The sequence below is a fragment of the Ursus americanus genome, chromosome 12 (genome assembly GCF_024610735.1).
Source record: "Ursus americanus isolate L20-20 chromosome 12, mUrsAme1.1.p, whole genome shotgun sequence".
In the NCBI taxonomy this organism is placed as follows: domain Eukaryota; kingdom Metazoa; phylum Chordata; class Mammalia; order Carnivora; family Ursidae; genus Ursus; species Ursus americanus.
The window spans coordinates 43131353-43153985 of record NC_142138.1 but is presented as its reverse complement, the minus strand read 5'-3'; the positions used below and the strand labels follow the sequence as shown (position 1 = coordinate 43153985).

The window sequence follows — 22633 nt, the reverse complement described above, 5'->3', positions numbered from 1 at the left end:
TAGGGAATGCAAAGAGAAAGTAAGAAAGAAAGCGGAAGTAGGAAAGGGAGTTAACCTGTGAAAGTGCAGACCACTGGGCTGGCTTTAATCTTATTATTCTAGATGTCCTGTAAGAAAGGGGAAAAGTAAATGGGGGAGGGGGTGAGGGCCCTTCAGAGGGGGACAACCGTGTTGGTAGGTCTTATCCACTGGAGAGAGAGGTGGAAGACTTGAGTGGAGAGAACTGAGCAGTGCTTCTAGAAAGACTGCTTCCCAGGCCCGGCAAGATGCCCATCCCTGTATCCCTGTTGACAGGAGCAGGGAGGGACCAGATGGGCTGGACGATGGGACAATGGGTGCCTCATCACTAAGAGGTGGTCTCCCCAGTGATTTGGCGCTACATAAGACACCCCCCTGGATGGGGCGCCTGGGTGGCACAGCGGTTAAGCATCTGCCTTCGGTTCAGGGCGTGATCCTGGCATTATGGGATCGAGCCCCACATCAGGCTCTTCCGCTATGAGCCTGCTTCTTCCTCTCCTACTCCCCCTGCTTGTGTCCCCTCTCTCGCTGGCTGTCTCTATCTCTGTCGAATAAATAAATAAAATCTTAAAAAAAAAAAAAGACACCCCCCTGGAATCCTTGCATAATTCCTGCCAGGATTAGAGGGGATGCAGAGAATGAATTTCCCACCATCTCAGCAGAATGATGTCCCAGAGGCAAATTAAATTGGATTCAGATAAATAAATGGAGTTTTTTGGACAGCCGAGTTGGAAGTCAAACTTGCTTGATGAGTTCACACAGTAGCAGATAAGTCAGGACTTATAATTCTATTCTTCATGTCCCAAAGCCTGTGCATTTTCCCTTGGAGAAGTAAGCAAGTTAGAGGGACAATTAAGCCATTGTTTACCTGGGCTGGGGCATGGGGTACGGTATGGCCCCAAGTCCTCCTATGTTTATATAGTTGTGTTAAAAATCTTTCCCTGTCAGCAGACCTCTTCTCACCCTCAACCCCTTAACACAGTTCCCTCTCAAAACCTTTTACTCCTGAGTGCTAAGTAAAGCAGAAATTTTTGACAAATAAGCAATCATTGAGGGCTGTCCTCCAAGGTGGCTAAGAGGGAATTGTATCATGTCGGAGTCACACAGTCTGGAAAAAGGAATGAACTTTATTGGGAAAAGTTATTAGCTAACGGTGACCAAGAGAAGCTATGGACCTCTTGTTACGAGTGAGATTATGGGTCTGTGCTGCAACAAAGGTTATCCTGTCCTCTTGTTCTCCTTATAGGGAACACATGGGGACACTCTTAGTGGGATTCAAACTACTTGGGCATCAGGCAATCTGTGTTTAGATGCTAAGTGATTATAGACAACTTACTGGGAAAACCTGGTACCCAGCAGGTGGAGACCTCGGGGCTGGTGGAAATTTGAGTTGGGTGCAGACTCTCCCTCTAGGAAAAGTAGGGAGTCCCTGTCAGTTGTAGAGTCAACTCAGAATAAGTTCCCAGCACAACTTTCAAAGAATTCTGTTCATCTTTCTTTCTCCTCATGGAGGCACCTACTAACAGGAAAAGTTATTGGAAGTCTTACCCCTTCCCACTTCTTCTTTTTTTTTTTTTTTTTTTTTTTTACCTCCACTATTAAGCGGAGGCACTCTCTCAGGAAATCTTCAAAGACAGATAACCTAGGATAAAGATAAAGCAATTACATAGTTTTTGAATATGAAGAGAAATTTTCTCTTAGGGCAATAGCTATAGATTTAATGTTTCTGCGCCCCCCCCCCTTACATGTTGATTTTGAAACCTAATCCCCATTGTGATGGTATAAAGAGATGATGCCTTTGAGAGGTGATTAGATCCTCGGAGTGAGAGCTGCAATTGGAATTAGTGTCCTATTAAAGAGACCCCACAGAGCTCCTTTGTCCCTTCTGCCAGGCGAGGGCACAACAAAACCAGGAAAATGTTCTTATCTGTCTGGTCTTTGATCTTGGACTTGCCAGCCTCCAGAAATCTGAGAAACAAACGCCGTTGTTTGAGCCACCAATCTGCAGTCGCTTTGTTATAGTAGCCTGAATGGACTAACAGAATAGGTACATGAAATAAACCTCCATATTACAAAATAAAATCCTACGTTCATTGTAAAATATATGTGGGACAAAACACTTAGCATTTCACAGGAAAAACTATTTCAAAAATTAAACTATAAGGCTCCTGGGTGGCTCAGTCAGTGAAGCGTCTGCCTTCAGCTCAGGTCATGATCCCAGGGTCCTGGATCGAGTCCCACATTGGGCTCCCTGCTTAGTGGCGAGTCTGCTTCTGCCTGTGTCCCTCCCCTCCACTCATGTTCTCTCTCTGGCTCTCTCTCTATCAGATAAATAAATAAAATCTTTTTAAAAAGTAAACCTATAAATGATTTAAAAGTTAAAGACCTGTCTATGAGTCAATCCTGAAACTGCAGTGGAACAGCAAGGATTTTTGAAATATATAAATGAATGAACGGAAGTTCAGTTTCTCTAGTAATGCAAGAGGGAAAAGTAACTGCCTTGCAAGAATGTTACACAGATTAAATAAAACATTTAAAGCTTTTGGTAAAGTTCACAGAAGACACCTAACATTTCAATTAATTTATTAATCCAATAAATACCTTCTCATACTTGTTGTGCCTAGCCAATAGAATAGGTCCTGTCATATGGCAATGACTAAGAAGAGGACTCCTAAGTGGCTTGAAGTCTACCTAGGGGTTGAAGGAGACAGTTTTCATATTCATCCTTCATGACCTGGCTTTCAGCACCTCTTTCTCAAGGACACCTCACCAACTGACCAGGTTAGGTCTCTAGGTGTATGTTTCCATAGCATCCTGTACTCTTTCTTTTACCGATTTTGTTACAATGACTTGTTCATGTTGATCTTCCTCATTAGATTGTTATCTCTTACAATAGGGATGAGGCCTGTCTTGAACGGGTACTCTGCAACCGGACTGTTAGGGTGACCGTGGGAACCGTACTTAACCTCTCCGGGATTCAGCTGCTTCCTTTATACAGTGGTGATCGTAAGAGTATCTACGTCACAAAAGTTGTTGCTCACTCCCATTCAGGCATCCTGAACAGAAATTAGGAAAGTTTGGGGCGCTTGGGTGACTCCGTTGTCTGAGTGTCCAGCTCTTGATTTTGGCTCAGGTCATGGTCTCAGGGTCGTGAGATCGAGCCCTTAGTGCGGCTGCGTGCTCAGTTGGCTTGAGATTCTCTCCTTCTCCCTCTGTCCCTCTCCCTGCTCGTGCACCCTCTCTCTTTCTCTCTCTCAAAAGAAACAAACAAACAAACAAACAAGCAAGCAAATACAAATCTTTAAAAAGAAAAAGAAATGATGGGGGCGCCTGGGTGGCACAGCGGTTAAGCGTCTGCCTTCGGCTCAGGGTGTGATCCCGGCGTTATGGGATCGAGCCCCACATCAGGCTCTTCCGCTATGAGCCTGCTTCTTCCTCTCCCACTCCCCCTGCTTGTGTTCCCTCTCTCGCTGGCTGTCTCTCTCTGTCTAATAAATAAATAAATCTTAAAAAAAAATGATGAAAGTTCAATAGCAGTGCATTAAGGGAAACCTCCAAGAATTCCTTCTCAATCCCATTTGCTGTATGCTTGAATTATTGGTATAATGAAAGAAAGAGAAGAGGATACATTTAATGAGCACTGTCATAAGCACTGAATCGGGCACTGAATTAAGACTTTTAATGCTATCTTATTAATTCTTTAATTATTGAACCTTTTTATGGACCAGGAAAATGAGCTTTAGAAGTGGCTGACTTGCTGACAACAAGCCAGTAAGCAGTAGAGCTGGAAGTGGAATTTAGGACTCTTTGGTTACAAAGGTCTTGATTTATATTAGATGTCAATTACATTTTTTAAAAACTTTTTTATTGTGGTCAAATATACAAAATCTTAACCACCTTACCCATTTCTAAGTGTACAGCTCAGTGCTATTAAGCACATTCCTGTTGTCACCGAGCAACATCGCCATCCATCTTCAGAACTCTTTTTAGTCTCCAAAACTGAAACTCTACACCCATGAAACAATTAAGTCCCCATTCCTCACCTCCTCCAACTCCTGGCAACCTTCATTCTATTTTCTGTCTCTATGAATTTGACTATTTTAAACACCACATATAAAGCTGAATCATACAGTATTTGTCTTTTTGCACCCAACTTATTCCACTTAGCATAATATCCTCAAGGTTTATCCGTGTTGTGGCATATGTCAGAATTTTCTTTCTCAGGCTGAATAATATTCGGTTGTATGCTTGTACCACGTTTTGATTATTCGTTCGTCCATTGGTGGACACTTAGGTTGCTTCTACATTTTGGCTGTTGTGAATAATGCTACTATGAATGTGGGTATACAAATACCTCTTAGACACCTTGCTTTCAATTCTTAGGGGTGTATACCCAGAAGTGGAATTACTGTATCATATGGTAATTCTATTTTTAATTTTTTGAGGAACTGCCATACAGTTTTCCACAGCAGCTGTCCCATTTTACATTCCTCTCAACAGTGCTCAAGGGTTCTAATTTCTCTACATTCTTATCAACACTTGACATTTTCTGTTTTGTTTTGTTTTGAAATAGGAGTCATCCCAATGGGTGTGAGGTTGTATCTCATTGCGGTTTTGACCTAATCATTAGAGAAGTTGAGCATCTTTCAAGTGCTTGTTGATCGCTTGTATATCTTCTTTGAAGAAATGTCTATTCACGTTCTTTGTCCATTGTTTGAATTGGATTTTGTTGTTGTTGAATTTTAGGTATTCTCTATATATTCTTTTTTTTTTATTTTAGATTTTATTTATTTATTCGACAGAAATAGAGACAGCCAGCGAGAGAGGGAACATGAGCAGGGGGAGTGGGAGAGGAAGAAGCAGGCTCATAGCGGAGGAGCCCGATGTGGGGCTCGATCCCATAACGCAGGGATCACGCCCTGAGCCAAAGGCAGACGCTTAACCGCTGTGCCACCCAGGCGCCCCTCTCTATATATTCTGGATGTTAATCCCTTGTCAGCTATATGATTTACAAATATTTTCTCCTATTCTGTGGGTCGTCTTGTTACTCTCTGTTGATTTGTTACTCTTTTGATGCACAATTTTTTTTTCATTCTCATAAAATCCAACTAGTCTATTTTTTTTCTTTTGTTGACCGTGCCTTTGCTGTCCTATCCAAGAAATCTTTGTCAACTCTAATGTTTTAAGACATGCCTTTGTTTTTTTTTTTTTTTGAAGAGATATAGTTTTAGCTCTTACGTTTAGGATTTTGGTCCATTTGAATTAATTTTTGCGTATAGTTTTAGGTAAAAGCACAACTTCATTCTTTTGCATGTGGATATCCAGTAGACATCAACTATATATATATATATATTTTAATTCAATTTGAAAGTACAAATAATTCCATACTCCATATTGGAAAGAACATACTGATTTTTATATTATTATTTTGTGGCATTTTTAAAAGAGATATTATTCTCTTAGGATTAGGTTTTTTTTTTTTTTAAAAAAAAAGGAAGCCAAGCTGTTTAGTATAATATCTATCTTGTTGCCTTGTCTGTCTGTTCATCTGTCCATCTTTGTGGTAACTGTGAGTAGTTGTAACCCAGTTTCAAAATTAAAAATATGAAGGGGTGCCTGGCTGCCACGGAGGAACATGTGACTCTCGAGCTTAGGGTTGTGAGTTTGAGCCTCATGTTGGGGGTAGAGATTACTTAAAAAAATAAAATCTTAAAAAATAAAAAAAATATGAAGAATGGGATGCTCTGTAAGAAATATCTGGAAATCTAGCAAGGAAGAACAAATATTTTTGGATAAAATAAACATGCTGTACTTGAAGGTAACTGCAGCATACAAAGAAAAAACATATTTTTCCCCCTTGAAACATAGATTTCAAGCACTCTGGAATAAATATTGTCATTACTAAATTCAGAGAGTCATATGACCAAATTCATATTTTTATTATTTATTTATTTTTAAAGATTTTATTTATTCATTTAACAGAGAGAGACAGCGAGAGAGGGAACACAAGCTAGGGGAGTGTGAGAGGGAGAAGCAGGCTTCCCACTGAGCAGGGAGCCCAATGTGGACCCTGGGATCATGACCTGAGCCGAAGGCAGACGCTTAACGGCTGAGCCACCCAGGTGCCCCCAAATTCATATTTTTAAAATTTAAATGCAAACTTATAAAAGTTGAGTTTTGTTTTGTTTGTTTTGTCTTTTTTTTTTTTTTCTTTTTTAATTCACTGGGCTCCTTTGTAAAGTAAAATACTAGTAGGACTGGGAGGTCAAGGAGCAAATCCTGTGATGTGTCAAGTTTCATCCGCAGACACTGAAACTCTGTGGCATCTGGTACCGCTCTGAAGTAGGCTGACAATTTCAGTTTAGCCATTAATAGGAAGAATATTCACTCCAGTGAAGTCATAATGGTTTGGCTTCCAAATTGCTTGTTATCTTTAAAGAAGATGATTTGACATTTTGAAAAATCCCTGGAAATTCCAAGTTCAGGGCCTTTGTCTTGGTGCCCTTTTGCTGGAAAAGAAATACACATTACAGAGTAAATTTTTAAAATGATATGTCAATATTGTATAGAGCTTTTAATATCCCTGTATGTTTTAAAATTCCAGAATAAGATTATAATTAGTCAACTTTTATTTAAAAAACTCAAAGGGGTAAATGCCCATTAATTTTAAGATAGTTTATCAAGATATAATTTAATACAGTAATGTTAATTGGGGTGCAGTGCTAGTGATTTTTCAGATGTAGAATAATTTTTTTTCTTTGCTTTAAGTTTTAAATACCAAATGTTATCCCAAAAAAGAATTTTACAGTTAGGTTGTAAATTCCTGCCCCTCCCCCAAATTACTAAAATGTAATTTAAAATGGAGCCACAGGCAGAATTGACTCTTAAGCATTAAATACAATGATAAACTTTAATAAGTGTGATAAAGGATCATCAGTGGTCTGTGAATTATACGCTGTGTGCCAAATCTAGTTTGCTGCCTGCTTTTGTACACACAGCAAGAATGTATTTTTACATTTTGAAATGATTGAAAAAATTAAATAGTATTTGGTGACATGTGAAATTGTGTAAAAAACAAATTTCAGTGTCCATAAATAAAGTTTCAGTGGTACACAGCCACACTCATTTGTTTATGTACTGCCTGTGGCTACTTTTGCCTTACAATGGCAGGGTTGAGCTGTGTGGCCCACAAAATCTAAAATATTTACTATCGGGCTTTTTATGGAAAAAGTTTGTCAACTCCTGGATTATCAGAAAAGCAGCTTGTATTATCGCATGGATATACAAATTAAACAAATGTAAACAAATGTTTCTAAGGAGTGCAGGACAAATTTTTACCATACATTAAATCAGCTATTTAATGTGGGGAAAAAAAGGACACAAATACTTACTTCAGTGTTAATTACAACAATTAAGATTTATGCCTAGTACTTTCTAATGGTAGTTTCTTTTTCTTGACAGGAGAGCCTCAACTTACCCTCTTCATGGGAGAAAAATACAAAAGGCAGAGATGGAGGAGAAATGGCATGAATCCACACCCTGAATGTTAACAGCATGATTATGGATGGACAGTGACTTTGGTGTTTAGTGCCTCTTTGAAATGAAGGTAAAAGACTCCACTGAGTCCTTTCTTCCTGTGCTTGCATTGCTGGGAATTGTGGTAAAGTCGTTAAACTTACTTCAACATCCTTCAGTAACAATAACTGTAATCCTTCTAAACGGTTTTAAGTCCTATTTACCTTCTTACTCGTACATTCTAGTACATTCTCTCCCCTTAGCCACACGAAAAGGATAGAGTAGCACATGTGTCTTAAAATTTGGAGCGAATTAAAATAAGTTACATCAGGAGCACCTGGGTGGCTCAGTCAGTTAAGTGTCTGCCTTCAACTCAGATCATGATCTCAGGGTCCTGGGATCGAGCCCTGTGTTGGGCTCCCTGCTTCTCTCTCTCCCTCTGCTCCCCTCCCTGCTTCATGCTGTATCACGCATGCTCTCTCTCTCTCTCTCTCTCGAAAATATAAATGAAGTCTTTAAAATAAGTGACATAATAAACTTTTAAAAATGATTTTTATGACACTTCTTTGGAAACCTAGAAGTTCTAGGGTAAGAGTGATCTCAGAATTTGCTGTAGGGAACTGAAGAGGATCCCTTGCCTGCTAGCCATCCCGGAAGACAGTGAGCTATATGCTGAGAAAGTGGCTGAGGGTGGCAACCAAAAAATAAAAAAGAAGGAAAAACAGAGGCCCAGGAATTAAAATTATTAGTGCCTTCTTACATGTGACGTATAAAGCCTAATATCCCAAATAAACAGCAGTCTTACCAAAAAAGATTAAAATAAAAACTCTATTCTGTTTTTAGATCCTATAAGAAGATAACTGGTTATATAAACACTCATCTTCTACATAGCAAGAAATCACATCTCCATGGTCTATGCTAGGCTCCAGGGTCGCCATAATTCTGGTAAGAGGCAGCACATCTGGACCTTGTCAAAGCGAGCTCACTTTACAAGACAGTTCCTCGTAGCAAGACCCCTGGCCAATGCCTTCTTTCCACCACATTTCCACTGCAGTTTACCCATGGATAGTCACTATGAATATGAAAAATGAAGGATAAGTTCCCTTAAACTTAATATTTTGCTTGAGCAAAGTGAGCACTTTATTGTAAAATTGGTCTAACAACCAGCATTCTAATTTTCCTGCCTTTTTTTTTTTAAGTGAAACTTGAGTGGGCAGTTATAAACACTAATGTGTTCATGGGATAAGCGCATTTCTCTCTTCCATGCCATTTTGTGGTTATCATTTTAGAATTTGCTCTTTTTCAATATGAGATTAGGAGGTCCTGTAATAGAAATTAATAGAGGGACTAAACATTCTTTTTAACACACCTGAAAAGCATTGGTATTCTGTTAGAACCCAGGATCCCACGCTCATTACACTAAATAGCTTAGTCCAAACACTGATGCAACAATAACTCTTCAAATATTCTGGACATTAACTTGTGGGAATACAATCATTGCTAAAGCCAAGGCATATAAGGTAGTATCTTTGTCTGGGTTCTCCTTAAGGCCAGTAACATTTATTGAACAGTGTGTTTCCAGGGAGCAGGCATAAAAGGCGGGAAAGAGGAGAAGGCAAGGCGAGGATGTGTTAAGGGGTTGGCTACCCCTATGGGTGATTGGTACATGATCCTGCAATGATCCTCCTAGAGGGCTTTTACTGTAGCAATGTATTGCAGAACTTTCCACGTGGAGTTAAAAGAGGAAGCAAGTTTATATCCATTGGTTTCTGTTCCCCATTGGTCACCTTCCTCTTCTCTTCCAGGTTGCACATCCCAGAGCACTGAGTGGGATCTTCTGGGTGTCCTACACAGGGGTGTCAGAGGTTCCCTAGAGCAGACAGGTAGAGGGACATATCACAAGTTGAATCGAGGCACTATCAAAGTGCTTCTGCACAAAATTAGCTGAGATCTACCTGAAATGAGTTGCAGCAGGAGTGGCTGAAGTGAGAGTCGTGGCTGACAGGGTTTGTGAAGTAGGTGCTGTCAAGAACTGTAAAGAACCCAAATTTTACCCGAATTCTAAGCTATCAGGTTAGGCTGTCACAGCTTCGTGGAAGCTGGCAGAAGACACGAGATTTCTTTTTTTTTTTTTTTTAAAGATTTTATTTATTTATTTGACAGAAACAGACAGCCAGCGAGAGAGGGAACACAGGCAGGGGGAGTGGGAGAGGAAGAAGCAGGCTCCTAGTGGAGGAGCCTGATGTGGGGCTCGATCCCATAACGCCAGGATCACGCCCTGAGCCAAAGGTAGACGCTTAACCGCTGTGCCACCCAGGCGCCCCAAGACATGAGATTTCTTGGTCAGAGGCAAAGGACTTGATGACTCACTGCACAGCAGACAACATGAAATTCATGTTCATGTTAGTCCCCTTTCCCCCAAGTCCCACTGGGGCACTGAAGAGGTGGGTCCAAGCGGATATGGCATACCCAGGGTGAGGAACAGCTGAGAAACTCGGAGAATCCTCAGTTTTTTCTATGAGGCTTGCAAGCAAACCTGCCCAAACTTTTACTGGTGGGAGACATGACCTTCGTATAAGTTATACTTCGATTTTTCAGAGGCAAAAATGCAAAGTGGCAACTTGTCTTTGGAAAAGACATTAAACAATACGAGAATAATAAATACAGACAATAGCCTAAGAAAGACTCTATTATCATACAGCTCTCAAAGAAACTCCTTTTATTTATTTTTATTTATTTTTTTAGGATTTTATTTTTAAGTAATTGCCACACCCAATGTGGGGTTTGAAACCACAACCCTGAGATCAAGAGCCCTACATTCCACCAACTGAGCCAGCTAGGCACCCCAAAGAAATTCCTTTTAAATGAATCTCAGAATAATATGCTTTTAACTAAAACAACACAACAAAACCTCAACACCAAGAAAAAAATTGTGTAGAATCCATAAAGTGATACATGAAGAAGGAAAAAGGAAAATCTGGAAATCTACAAACTCAGAGTTCTCTGTGAACATCAAATGGGCTCTCCTTCTATATAATCTCAGAGAGAGCGAGAGGAATCATTTGCAGACTCAGCCCTCCTAGACAACTGAAAGCCCATCTCGATAGTATATTAGACTATCCCATCTGGTTCCAGATTATTCCAGGTGAACTATAGTGATTTAAAATAAATTGCTTTGAGTATTTCCCTTTTTTATTTAAAAATAAATAATTATGTTACCTTAGTAGCAGGATGAATAATTTATATCCATATAACAATTTTCTGCAAAACTTGAGTACTAACATATAGCTAAGAGTGCTATGTTCAGAAATGAACATCTCACAGGAACAAAATAATCTCAAAGAAACACAGAAAACAAAGAGACTCTGTTATGCCCATGGGTCAATTTTCTATAATTCACTTATGCAAATTAAGTCTATTGCGTATGGTCTTGAAGAATAAAAAAATATAGAAATGCCCTTTGTTCTTTCTTTACCCTGAGTATAAGATTTTACACAGGAAAACTCAGCATAGGAGGTTTTTGGTTTTTTTGAGAAAATATGTATGTATAAGTTGTACATGTTAGTAATACTTTATGCAAAATTGTTCAAACTGGAATAACTTTGAGATGAAAGGGGGAATCATCAATAATTATGATGGGACAACAGGTATAAACTGGCATCATTCGTAGAAAACTAGAGCATATGATCACTCAAGGTACAGCTTATTTAAACTACCACTTCCATATTCTCATGTAAAGTAGGTAATTTCAAAATGCCTCACTGCTCTCCAAAACACTTTAAAGCTACACAGTACTTTGTTTCAATTTTTTAAATCTTCAAATAACCTCTAATTAAATACACAGCACCAATAATGGGACGAAATTGTGTTAATTTCATTAAGTTCCATTAACTAAAGCTTTCAACATTTAGCTTTGTGGCTGGTCGAGATCAGACCATATATTTTTTTCTCCACTAAAGCACTTGGAGTTCAGGGAGATGAGTAAATAAATATATTATGTTTTTTTTTATTTTGAGAGAGCATGTGAATAGGGGGAGGGGGCCACGGAGGAAGAGGGAGAGAGCATCTTAAGCAGGTTCAACACCCAGCCCCAGCATGAAGTCCAATGAAGGGCTCAATTTGACCATCCTGAGGTCATGATCCGAGCCAAAATCAAGTCTTTTACTTAACCGACTGAGCCACCCAGCTACCCCTAAACATATTATCTGGAATGAATTTTTATTGAAATAGATTAATGATCACATAAATTATGTTGTAATACATTTTAGAATAAACTTTAGGATACAAGTATATGATATTTAATGTTTTATGGAAATCATCCTATAGAATAAGAGTCTACACTCAAAACAAGGCTTTCAAACTACAAGGGAGATGTAGTATAGTCTAATTCTGTGCTGCCCAGTATGGTAGCCCCCAGCCATTTACGGCCACTGAACACTCAAAATGTGCCTTCTGAGCTGAAGATGTGCTGGAAGAATAAATCACACACTTATCTCGAAGACTTAGTACAAAAAAAGTGAAAAATCTCAATTTTTTACATTGAATACATGTTGAAATAATAATATTTTTGATGTACTGGGTTAAATATTAAAATAAATTGCACTTTTAAATTTTATTTTATTTTATTTTGGGGATGGAGGGGCCGAGGGAGAGGGAGAGAGAGAATCTCAAGCATGCCCCACAGCTATTGCAGAGCCTGAAACAGAGCTTGATTTCACGACCCTGAGATCGTGACCTGAGCCAAAATCAAGAGTCGGATGCCCAACCATCTCAGCCACCCAAGTGCCCTTTTTACTTTTTATTTTTATTATTTTTTAATGTTTTATTTATTTATTTGAGAGAAACAGAGATAGTGAGAGAGAGCACGAGTGGGAAGGAGACAGAAGCAGGCTCCCCACTGAGCAGGGAGCCCAACAAGGGGTTCGATCCCAGGACCCTGGGATCATGACCTGAGCCAAAGGCAGACACTCAACCAACTGAGCCACCCAGGCGCCCCTCAGAATCTGCATTTTTAAATGATCCTACATGATTCTCATGTACATTGAAGCTTGAGAAACCCCGCCTTATATAGGATGTATTCTCTCCCTGCAGGCTCCATAGCCCACATTTGGTAGGATTTGGCCTGAGAGATTGGCAGACACAACCAGGCAACCCTGAGATTTGCAGGCACAAGCAGGCAACCCTGGTCTAGAGAAGGGCACTGCTTAGAGGGTGCTCCCTGCTACTCCAGTAAAAACCACCACCAACATGACTTTATAATAGACACCAAACCTTGGAAATCAAAGGAATTCCTCTCTGTTTTACATGGAAGTCACTGTCTTTTCTCAGTTGCCTTCCTCTTTCCTCATATGGCTTATTCTCAGGTAGAATGGCCCAGCTCTTTTTATTCTGTGGCACCTCCTCTGTGTTTACACCTTTAACAATAAAGTAAGGGAACTGATACTATGTATATATATGTATATTTTAAATTTTTTTATTTTTTTTAGTAACTCTACATGCAACATGGGGCTCAAACTCACAACCCCAAGATCAGAGTTGCATGCTTTTCTGGCTGAGCCAGCCAGGCACCCTGACATTTTATATTTTTGTCCAATTAGAACAATTCAGCTTATGAATTTGGGGACCGTGAGGAGCCTAGAGAAAGAGAACATGTGGACTTTCTTTTGATTTAGGGTGGTCTGAGCCGCTGGAGCCACTGGAACCTGCTCCTTTAAAAAGCCATACCCTGGGACGCCTGGGTGGCTCAGTCAGTTAAGCGCCTGCCTTGGGCTCGGGACAGGATCCCAGGGTCCTGGGATCGACTGCTGCATCAGCTCCTTGCTCAGCAGGATCCTACTTCTCCCTCTGCCTGCCGCTGCCCCTGCTTGTACTCTCCTCTCTCTCTCTGACAAATAAATAAAATAAAATATTTTAAGAAATAAGTAAATAAATATATAAATAAGCCATTCCCTGTTTGCTCTGCCGGATACTCTGCTGTCCTGTCTTTCAGAGAACTTCAGTTGTTGTAGGACGATGTCAAACATATTTGGCAAAATCTGGGGGCAAGGGTAGGACAGGAGGCTGTTTCTTAGCAGGGCATGGAAGTCCTTCATTAATCACCGCCCAGAAGTATTTTAAGAAAGGCAAATACCAATTTTTAAATAGTAGCTTTGTGGAAAGCAATTTAGCGAGAAGTATTGTATTGGATATTCTCTCTACATCCACTTTCTACCCTTCTCCACTCTGTTCTATGCTCTGGGAGGCTGACCTTTACTGACTGGGCTGCATCACCTAGTGGAGTCTGGGAGATGCTGGGTAACTGGCAGGTGAGAGGGGAGGAACACCGAGAGAAAGGTTGGGGTTTTATTTCTCCAGCTCCCTCCTTGCTGGGCCCCACGTGGTCGGGACTGTGTTCCCTACTTAAGGCCTACACCCCCACCCCCAAGGCTCGTCTCCCACAGCCTTCATTCTCACCGTTCCAAGAACAGCTCTCCATTCACCCTTCAGGTCTAGAAAATGCAGAGGCTTCCCCACCCCTCACCCCTGCCTTCTTCTTGTCAGTCCCCAACGGTTTCATAGGCCCTTAATTCTCACTCCTTTTGTAAATCCTCCTTTATTAAACGCTCCTCAGTCCCCTTTAGGTGTGCTTTCCCTTCCTTTTCTTTTCTTTTTTTCTTTTCTTTTCTTTTCTTTTCTTTTCTTTTTTTTTTTTCTCTCCCAAGGATATTAAGCCTTAAAATTTTTGGCACCTTTTTCCCCCCACAGTAATTCTACTTCTAAGATTCTCACAAAATCATCAGAGCTATAAAATATTTATGACCTTACCCCCAGCAGTGGACCCTGCTAGCTACATTCTGTGTCCAGGCCTGCTGATTGTCTGGAAAGTAACCACATGATCCATGCATACCCTATCTGGGTGAATTTCAGCTCTGAATCTCTTGTTTGGAAATTCCCTGTCAATCGAGGGAGTTCTGTTTTTCAGGCCAGGAAAAACAGTGGAGAAAGGGAAAGAAATTGGATTTCTGAATACAATCACTAGTTTCATCGAAGCCCATCTTTACTTGCCCCTTGCTTCTAAAAACAGTTTTGTTGACGGGTGCAGTGGGTTGAGTGACCGACTCTTGGTTTCAGCTTGGGTCATGATCTCGGGGTCCTGGGGTTGAGCACCGAGTCAGGTTCCCTGCTCAGTGTGCAGTCTGCTTCAGGATTCTCTCTCTCCCTCTCCCTCTGCCCCTTCCCCTGTTTGTACATGTACTCTTTCTCTCTCTCAAATAAATAAATAAATCTTGGGGAAAAAAATAAAATGCTTTATTGAGATATAATGACATACAATAAATTGCACATATTTAAAGTATATAACTTGATGAGTTTTGACATATGCATATCCTGTAAAGCCATCACCACAAACAAGATAGTGAGCCTATCCATTACCTCCAGAAGTTTCTTCAGCCCCTTTGGATTCACTCACTCTCACTCCTTCCCATTCCCCACCAACAGCTGATGTGCTTTCTTTCACTACAGATTAGTTGCATTTTCTGAGTTTTATATGAATAGGATCACACAGATGTACTTTTTTTGGTCTGGCTTCTTTCGTTTAGCATAATTATTTTGAAATTCATGTTATATACATCAAAGATTAATTCCTTTTTATTATCGAGTATTATTCCTTATTATTAGTAGCATGGCATTGTATGGATGCATCATGATTTGCATATGGACAGGTGGGTGATTTCTAGTTTTTGGCTATTACAAATAAAACTGCTATGATCATTTGTATCAAGTCTTTGTAGGGACATGTATTTCTGTTTCTCTTGGGTAAATACCTATGAGTAGAATGGTTGGATAACATGGCGGCTCTATGTTTAACTTTGAAAGAAATTGCCAAACTGTTCTCCAAAGTGGCTGTAGTTTTATGTGCCACCAGCAGTGTGTGAGAGTTCTAGTTCCGCCGCATTCTTGCCAACACTTGGTGTGGTTAGCCTTTTTCGTTTTAGCCATTCTGATAAGTATATGGTAGTATCTCATTGTGCATTTCCCTAATAATTGGTGATGCTGAGCATATTTTCATGTGTTTAATGCCAAATGTATATCTTCTTTTGAAAAGTGTTTAAATCATTTCATTTTTAAAAATTAGGTTGTTTTCTTATCATTGAGTTTTAAGGGTTCTTTATTTGCAAATATCATCTCCCAGTCTGTGACTGGTCTTTCATTTTCTTGACATGAATCACAAGAACCAAACTCCTTTATTGTTTAAGGCACTTTGAGGCCTAAATTTATAGTTTTACTAAAAATCTGGAAACAACTTCCATGTCCAACAGAAGGAGAATGAAGAATGAAACATCAAATGGGTGATTATACAAACTTTTGACAAAAGAGAAAGAAAGATGTGGCCCCTGACCTAAGAGCTAGCCTGGTGCTATTGGCCAGGCATTACTGTTTCCCTGTTGAACATAAACAATTTCATAAAACAGAAGCATCAGTCAAGGCTACTCTGCAACTGGGATGGATCAGGGCAAAAACGGGACCCTCCATACTCAGGCAGGAACAAAATATGAACCTCGTCCAAATCAGAAAAATAAGCAAACAGTCCCTGGTTCTGGCTGATAGGAGTGATTGCTTGAACTTCCCTCCTCTCTCTCCTCCCCTAACCGCCCGCTTCCACCACCCCATCTTTTTTGACTGTGACTCTTCTGCCTCCCTCTTATAGGGACCCTTGTGATTACATTGGGTCATGAATAATCTGGGCTACTTTCCCTATCTCAAAATCCTTAACTAAATCTCATCTGCATTAACATATTCAGAGGTTTTGGGGATTAGGGCATGGAGATCTTTGAGGGTCCATTATTCTGTCTATGCCACTTAATAGGATTATTGTGGGGATTAAATAAGAGAACACATGTAAAATGCTGAGTGTGATACCATATTATTATTAAACCTAGGCCTAGGCTTTTGAAACTCATAAACCAAGAATTATTATCTGTGGCCTGGTGTGTCATCTTTTCTTTGAGGCAATGCATGCCTCATATTTTATCTGCCGCCTGAGTGAAGAGAGGATTATGAGGTATAAAGAAACTTGGGGTAAAAATGTCAGTGAAATTGCAAAGATCCATTCCTGCCACACCTGTAAACATTTTCATTTTTCCTGAATTCACCCACATGCAAAGTAATTTAATCACTGGTAAACTAGCTGGCTTTGAGGTGCATTCCGCTAACACTAGGATTTTCAAATTTAGGATACTCGTTTCTGAGTATGAGCTCGTGTGGGATCCCTCGTGGATTTTCCTTTACATTCTTTTCCTCTCCCCACCTCCCTTCTCACCATAATCTCCGGGGAGTATCAGGCGGGGCTCAGGCAGTCAGGGTTGGTCATGGTTGGGACTGGCGTGCTAGAAGGGTCGGCTCATTTGTGGGGGGCAGAGTCAGCCCCACTCCACCACGGGAAGTAAATATTGCATGGTACTCCATTAACATTACAGAGCATGAGCATGTCCAGGTGCCAGCGAGAGGGGCTGGAAAGCGAGACCGGCATTCGAGGGAGTCTTGCGTGGTTCATCTGAGAAGAGCCAGCTGGTTCTCTCCCAGCATTCCCTGACTGTTCTAGCCTGACTGTGCTTAGGCAAGGCTGCAACTCATCAACTCCCAAATGACAAGGAGCGGGCAGCATTCAGTTTTTTAAAGCCAGGACGGAAATTGTTTTAAAATGCTGGGAAAAATGTAAGAATGTATTCCCCAAAGCGAGGTCAAGAAGTCTCTAGAGGGGAGCTGTGTCTCATTTTGTGGAATGAGCTCTCGAAATTAGACATGTGGACCTTGTGGGAACCGAGGATAGCACCAAGGATTAGAATGAACACCGAGGAAAGGAAGTAATAGCCAATACCCTGAGGAAAGGAAGATGAGACATTAATTTTAAGTTCTGAGCAGCTGTGGGAGACCTGGAGCAGCACTGACATATAATCAGGAGACACTAATAAACCTTGGCACTTACCACTGATAAAAAATTCTAAGGATTACCAGTCATTGAGTTACTCTTATGTTCAGGATCTGGTACTTGATACTTGTGTTATCTTTAATTCTCAAAAAACCCTGCAAGTAATATATTATTATTGCATTCTATTCTTTTTTAAAAAAGTAATCTCTGTGCCCAACGTGGGGCTCAAACTCACAACCCGAAGACGAAGAGTCTCATGCTGCACCAGCTGAGGCAGCCGGGTGCCCCTTGCATCCTAGGCTATACGTACTTCTTAGCTTTCGTTTTCTTTATCTTTGAAACTGGAATGATCACATCTATCTTACACTATTGCTGGGAAAATTGGACTTAAAGTATATGTCAAAGTGCCTGGCAATTAGTAGGTGCACAATTTATATTTGTGAAATTATTATTGAAATAGGCAGAAAAGATGGGGCTATGAAAGGTATTTTGATCGATTATTTCATTTAGTAATTGTATTGGGTACCTGCTACATTCTGGCCCAATTCAAACAAAAAAAGTATAGACTTGACTTTAGGATACTTAGAGTACAGGGAGCAAAAAATCAAACAAACAAAATCACTGATTAGAGAAAAATGTTTGTGATTAGAATTTAATACTATATATTTAGGATAGGATGATAAAAGGTGCTTCTAAAACCAGGAAGCACATTAGTGGATTCTTCAAAGGAACAAATAGGAATTGGGGTGTGTGTGTGTGTGTCTTGTCCATTCATTTGGGGCAGGGATTAACTGTCACTGGTTTTATAGTGGCAGGGAAACAGACCCATGGGATGGAGTGGACAAGTAGACAGGAGCTGGATCATGTCAGCTCTTGTACGTTTTTCTAAAACGTTTAATTTTATGCTAAAAGTAATGGGTAGCCATTAAAGGATTTTATTTAAGATGTACTCTGTTCAGATGTATGGTTTAGAAAGAGAACATGGGTAATAATGTGGAGGGGAGACACACAGATGCAGGAACAGTGAGGAAACTAAAGGGAGGGGTGTGGTGCAGTGATTTAAACCTGGGTCCAGACTGCCTGGCTTCATCATTTTTGAGTTGTATGGCTGTGGATAATTTACTTGAGTTCTTTATGCCTCAGTTTTCTCATCTGTGAAATGGGGATGAAGATAGACCCTACTTCATAAGATTGATGTGACAGTTGAAAGAAGTAATAGAGAGAGATAGCACACAGTACAATGCCTGCCACATAATGAGGCCCAAGTAATGTTAGCTTGTAGTTGTTGTTATTAACATATTGGTGCAAGAGAGAAATGATGAGGGCTGGGGCTAAGGAGGTGGCTGTGGAAATAGAAAGAAGGGGATGATGTCATGGAAGCAGAATGGAAAGGACTTGTTAAAGGAGTGTATTGAGAAGTGTATTAACATGGCTTTAAAAGGATTGGAAAATGGGTGCCTGGGTGGCTCAGTCAGTTAAGCGTATGACTCTTGGTTTTGGGTCAGGTCATGATCTCAGGGTCCTGGGATGGAGGCCCATGTTGGGCTTCACGCTTGGCAGGGAGTCTGCTTGAGGATTATCTCTCTCCCTCTCCCTCTGCCGGTCTCCCTGCTTGTGCTTGTGTGTGCTCTCTCTCTCTCTCTCTCTGAAATAAATAAATTAATTTAAAAATATAAAAGGAGTAGAGGAGCAGGGGACTATTTGAATTCATTGGGTGAGCAAAGGAGGTCTAGATTCAGGGCTGTTCTGGTTTATATTCTTCCTCCATTGTTCTTTTTGAGTAGATTGGCACTGTGATTCTGTGACCTGGCGTGTCCTGCTCTATAGGTAGTGGGTTCAAACCTCATCCACAAATACGTATGTACAAGAAATGTAAATGTCTTTCTTTTTCTCTAGCTCAATTTAAGTTCTGTTTTGAGTCTTCTCCTTGGATGGCAAAAACATAATGTCAGTTAAATTGGGGTTTCTCCTCCCCTTTCCCAAGGTGGTACTTACGTTCTAGTCCTAGGGTGTCAGGTTAGGGTTGGACATTAGATCCTTGATGTCATCTGGCCAAACTGATATCCTTTGGAGCTACCATCACCTCATTGGGTCCTCAGTCTGTGATCCATGCGGGCTGTATGTTGTTGACTCAGTTCTCAAGTTCATTCTTATAGCCTTTTGGGTTCAGGTTCCTTGTGGGCAGTAGCACGTACACTGCTTCTCAGTCAGGTGCTCCCATGCATGCCGGGCAGTGGAAAACTGCAAGGTGTTGGGATCATTTGTCACTTCTGTGACCTCTTGAGCACACAGAAGGCATTCTATGGTTTCTGCACCACATTGGGGCATGTGGGTGAGGCTGTCTAAGGTGCTAGTTCTTCTCCAGGGTCTTGTCACCTGCAGAACTTTATGTCTGTTCTTGACTCTACGAGACCTCTCCAGAATTCTGTAGACTCCCACAGGTCTCAATTCAACCCGAGGGATGGAGTGAGGAAGTGCAGACGCCCTTTTCTCAAAGACCCCAAGCTTTTAAGCTCTGATTGCTTCCCTCTTCAGACTCTCTTCTCCTTCTACCTTCCAGGCCTGAAGCCAGGTTATCATTGTTTCCTTTCTTCTTTTTCTTTTTTTTCAAAAAACTGCCAGAGTCTGTTCAATTTCCCTCAGGGCCGAGGTTTTGAAACTCAAAAGCTAAGAAGAGGCTCTTTTAAAATCTGCTTTCTTCTGTTACACCCCTTCCCTAAGGCAATGAAGGAGGAGAATGCTAAAAGATGAGAAAGTGTCAAAGAAAAATAATCTATTAATACTTCATCGATATTATGCCACCACATTTTAAACAAAGTCATCAGGTGATAACCTGCAATCTCTTTTGTCTTTAGTCTTTGATAGTCTTTTATCTTTTCTCCAGTTGACAGGTGTGTTGTGTGTAATTTTGATATGCTTTTGATTTATTGATGCTGGACCTGCAGGCAGTGCTGAATGTTACGGATGCAGAAACGTCTCAAAGACAAGATGAAGCCAGCCTCTTTGAACTGGGGGAAAATTAGGGTCAAAAATGGACTTCTCCCTCAATATTACCTTAGTGCCCTGGGGTGGGACAGGCCGAAATTGAGAAATACCTATAGAAGCCTGAGATGGGAGAAGGGATTTGTCTCTAGCTAGACTAGAAGGAGCGGGTTTTCCTGGGACATTCCTACTTGATGCTTCATTTTCTCATGTGCCGTCTGATTAGTGCCCCTTTCTCAGAACTGTCATGGCTTAGACAATAAATTATGTGGTCACCCTCTTTTTTACTTGTATAAGCCTGTTAAAATACTCCCATTTGCAGCTAAGCTAGAGAGAGACACCAAAAGCCTTAGTTGCTAAGACTTTTCCTGATGTAAAGAAATCAACAAAATCACCCAAGAGTCTGAGATTGAAAAAGGTCTTTGTTTTTAATTCTAGGACTATGTAAGTCAACAGTTACTTTGATATAAAAAATCATAACTTCAGTATAAATAAAGAAGGGTATACTATTTAGGCATTTCCCCATTGTTTCATTATTCACATAAATCACTGTGGTTTCATAAATCTTTTTGCCCATTCAATTTGTAGTGGCCAAGAGAATCTCAAATCATCTGCGGTTCTATGTTTCATACCATCAGTTTTGGAGTTTTTAATTATCCATGAGTAAAATAAAAATATATGCTGCCTATAAAATGTTCTACTTTCAACTGTTGAGGTGCTCTTCCACTAACTAGGATGGTTTCTAGAGAAATCGTCAAATTTGCACATGTTATCTATAGATGGCATGCATGTGTATGTGTTTGATGCCCTATGAAGTTGATTAGATTCTGAAGACCAAAAATAAGATACCTGAAGCCATGATGATTTCCAGTAAACACAAATTCCCTGCTTCAGTCCACTTTCCTGATCCTCTGTAGTACCTCTCGGCTTCTTAGGACATCACGTTGTCAAGAGTGGTCAGAGAGTCAGGAGGTCAATAGGCAACCTAGAACTTGTTGAACTAACTCTAGTGTTTCGAACAACCCCCTTTCTTCTTTCATTTTTGTGTACATGGCATTATAGTTCCTCTTTCAAATGTCTCACTCGACTTGTACAGTATATTTAAAGATCACTCTTTCTAAAAAGTTTTTATTTAATTTAATTAACATATACTATATTATTAGTTTCAGAGGTAGAATTCAGTGATCCATCAGTTGCATATAACAACCAGTGCTCATTACATCACGTGCCCTTAATGCCCGTCACCTAGTTACCCATCTCCCCAACAACCTCCCCTCCAGCAACCCTCAGTTTGTTCCCTATAATTAAGAGTCTCTTATGGTTTGCTTCTCTCTCTGCTTTCCTCTTATTTTTCCTTCCCTTCCCCTATGTTCATCTGTTTTGTTTCTTAAACTCCGCATATGAGTGAAATCATATTGTATTTGTCTTTCTCTGAGTGACTTATTTCGCTTAACATAATACCCTCTAGGTCCATCCACATCATTGTAAATGGCCAGTTTTCATTCTTAAATGACCAGGTAATATTCTATTATCTATCTATCATCTATCTATCTATCTATCTATCTATCTATCTATCTATCTATCTATCTCATGTCTTCTTTATCCATTCATCTTCTGAAGGACATCTGGGCTCTTTTCCATATTTTGGCAATTAGTAACATTGCTGCTCTAAACATTGGGGTACATGTGCCCTTTTGAATCACTCTGTATCCTTTGGATAAATATCTAGTAGTGTAATTGCTGGATCAAAGGGTAGCTCTATTTTTAACTTTCTGAGGAACTTCCATACTGTATTCCAGAGTGGCTCCACCAGTTTGCATTCTCACCAGCAGTGTGAGAGGGTTCCCCTTTCTCCACATCCTCATCAACATCTGTTGCTTCCTGAGTTGTTAATTTTAGCCATTCTGACCAGCGTGAGGTGGTATCTCATTGTGGTTTTCATTTGTATATCCCTGATGCTGAGTGACGTTGAGCATTTTTTCATGTGTCTGTTGGCTATTTGTAGTACCATACTGTCTTGATGATTACAGCTTTGTAATACAGCTTGAAGTCTGGAATTGTGAAGCCTCCAGCACTGGTTTTCTTTTTCAACATTCCTTTGGCGATTCAGGGTCTTTTCTGGTTCCAACAAATTTTAGCATTGTTTGTTCCAGCTCTGTGAAAAATGTCGATGGTATTTTGATAGGGATTGCATTGAATGTGTAGATTGCT

At 40.3% G+C, this 22633-nt stretch overlaps 1 protein-coding gene across 2 annotated transcripts in view; it reads left to right on the top strand.

The window, feature by feature from the left end:
* The window catches only part of LOC148109178 (uncharacterized), a 150562-nt gene that overhangs the window by 82579 nt on the left and 45350 nt on the right, over window positions 1–22633 (top strand). For both annotated transcript variants that reach the window (XR_015726307.1, XR_015726308.1), the window contains exon 3: window positions 7480–7624. The gene's annotated coding sequence lies outside the window, so the exon portion shown is untranslated. The remainder of the gene's footprint in view (window positions 1–7479; window positions 7625–22633) is intronic.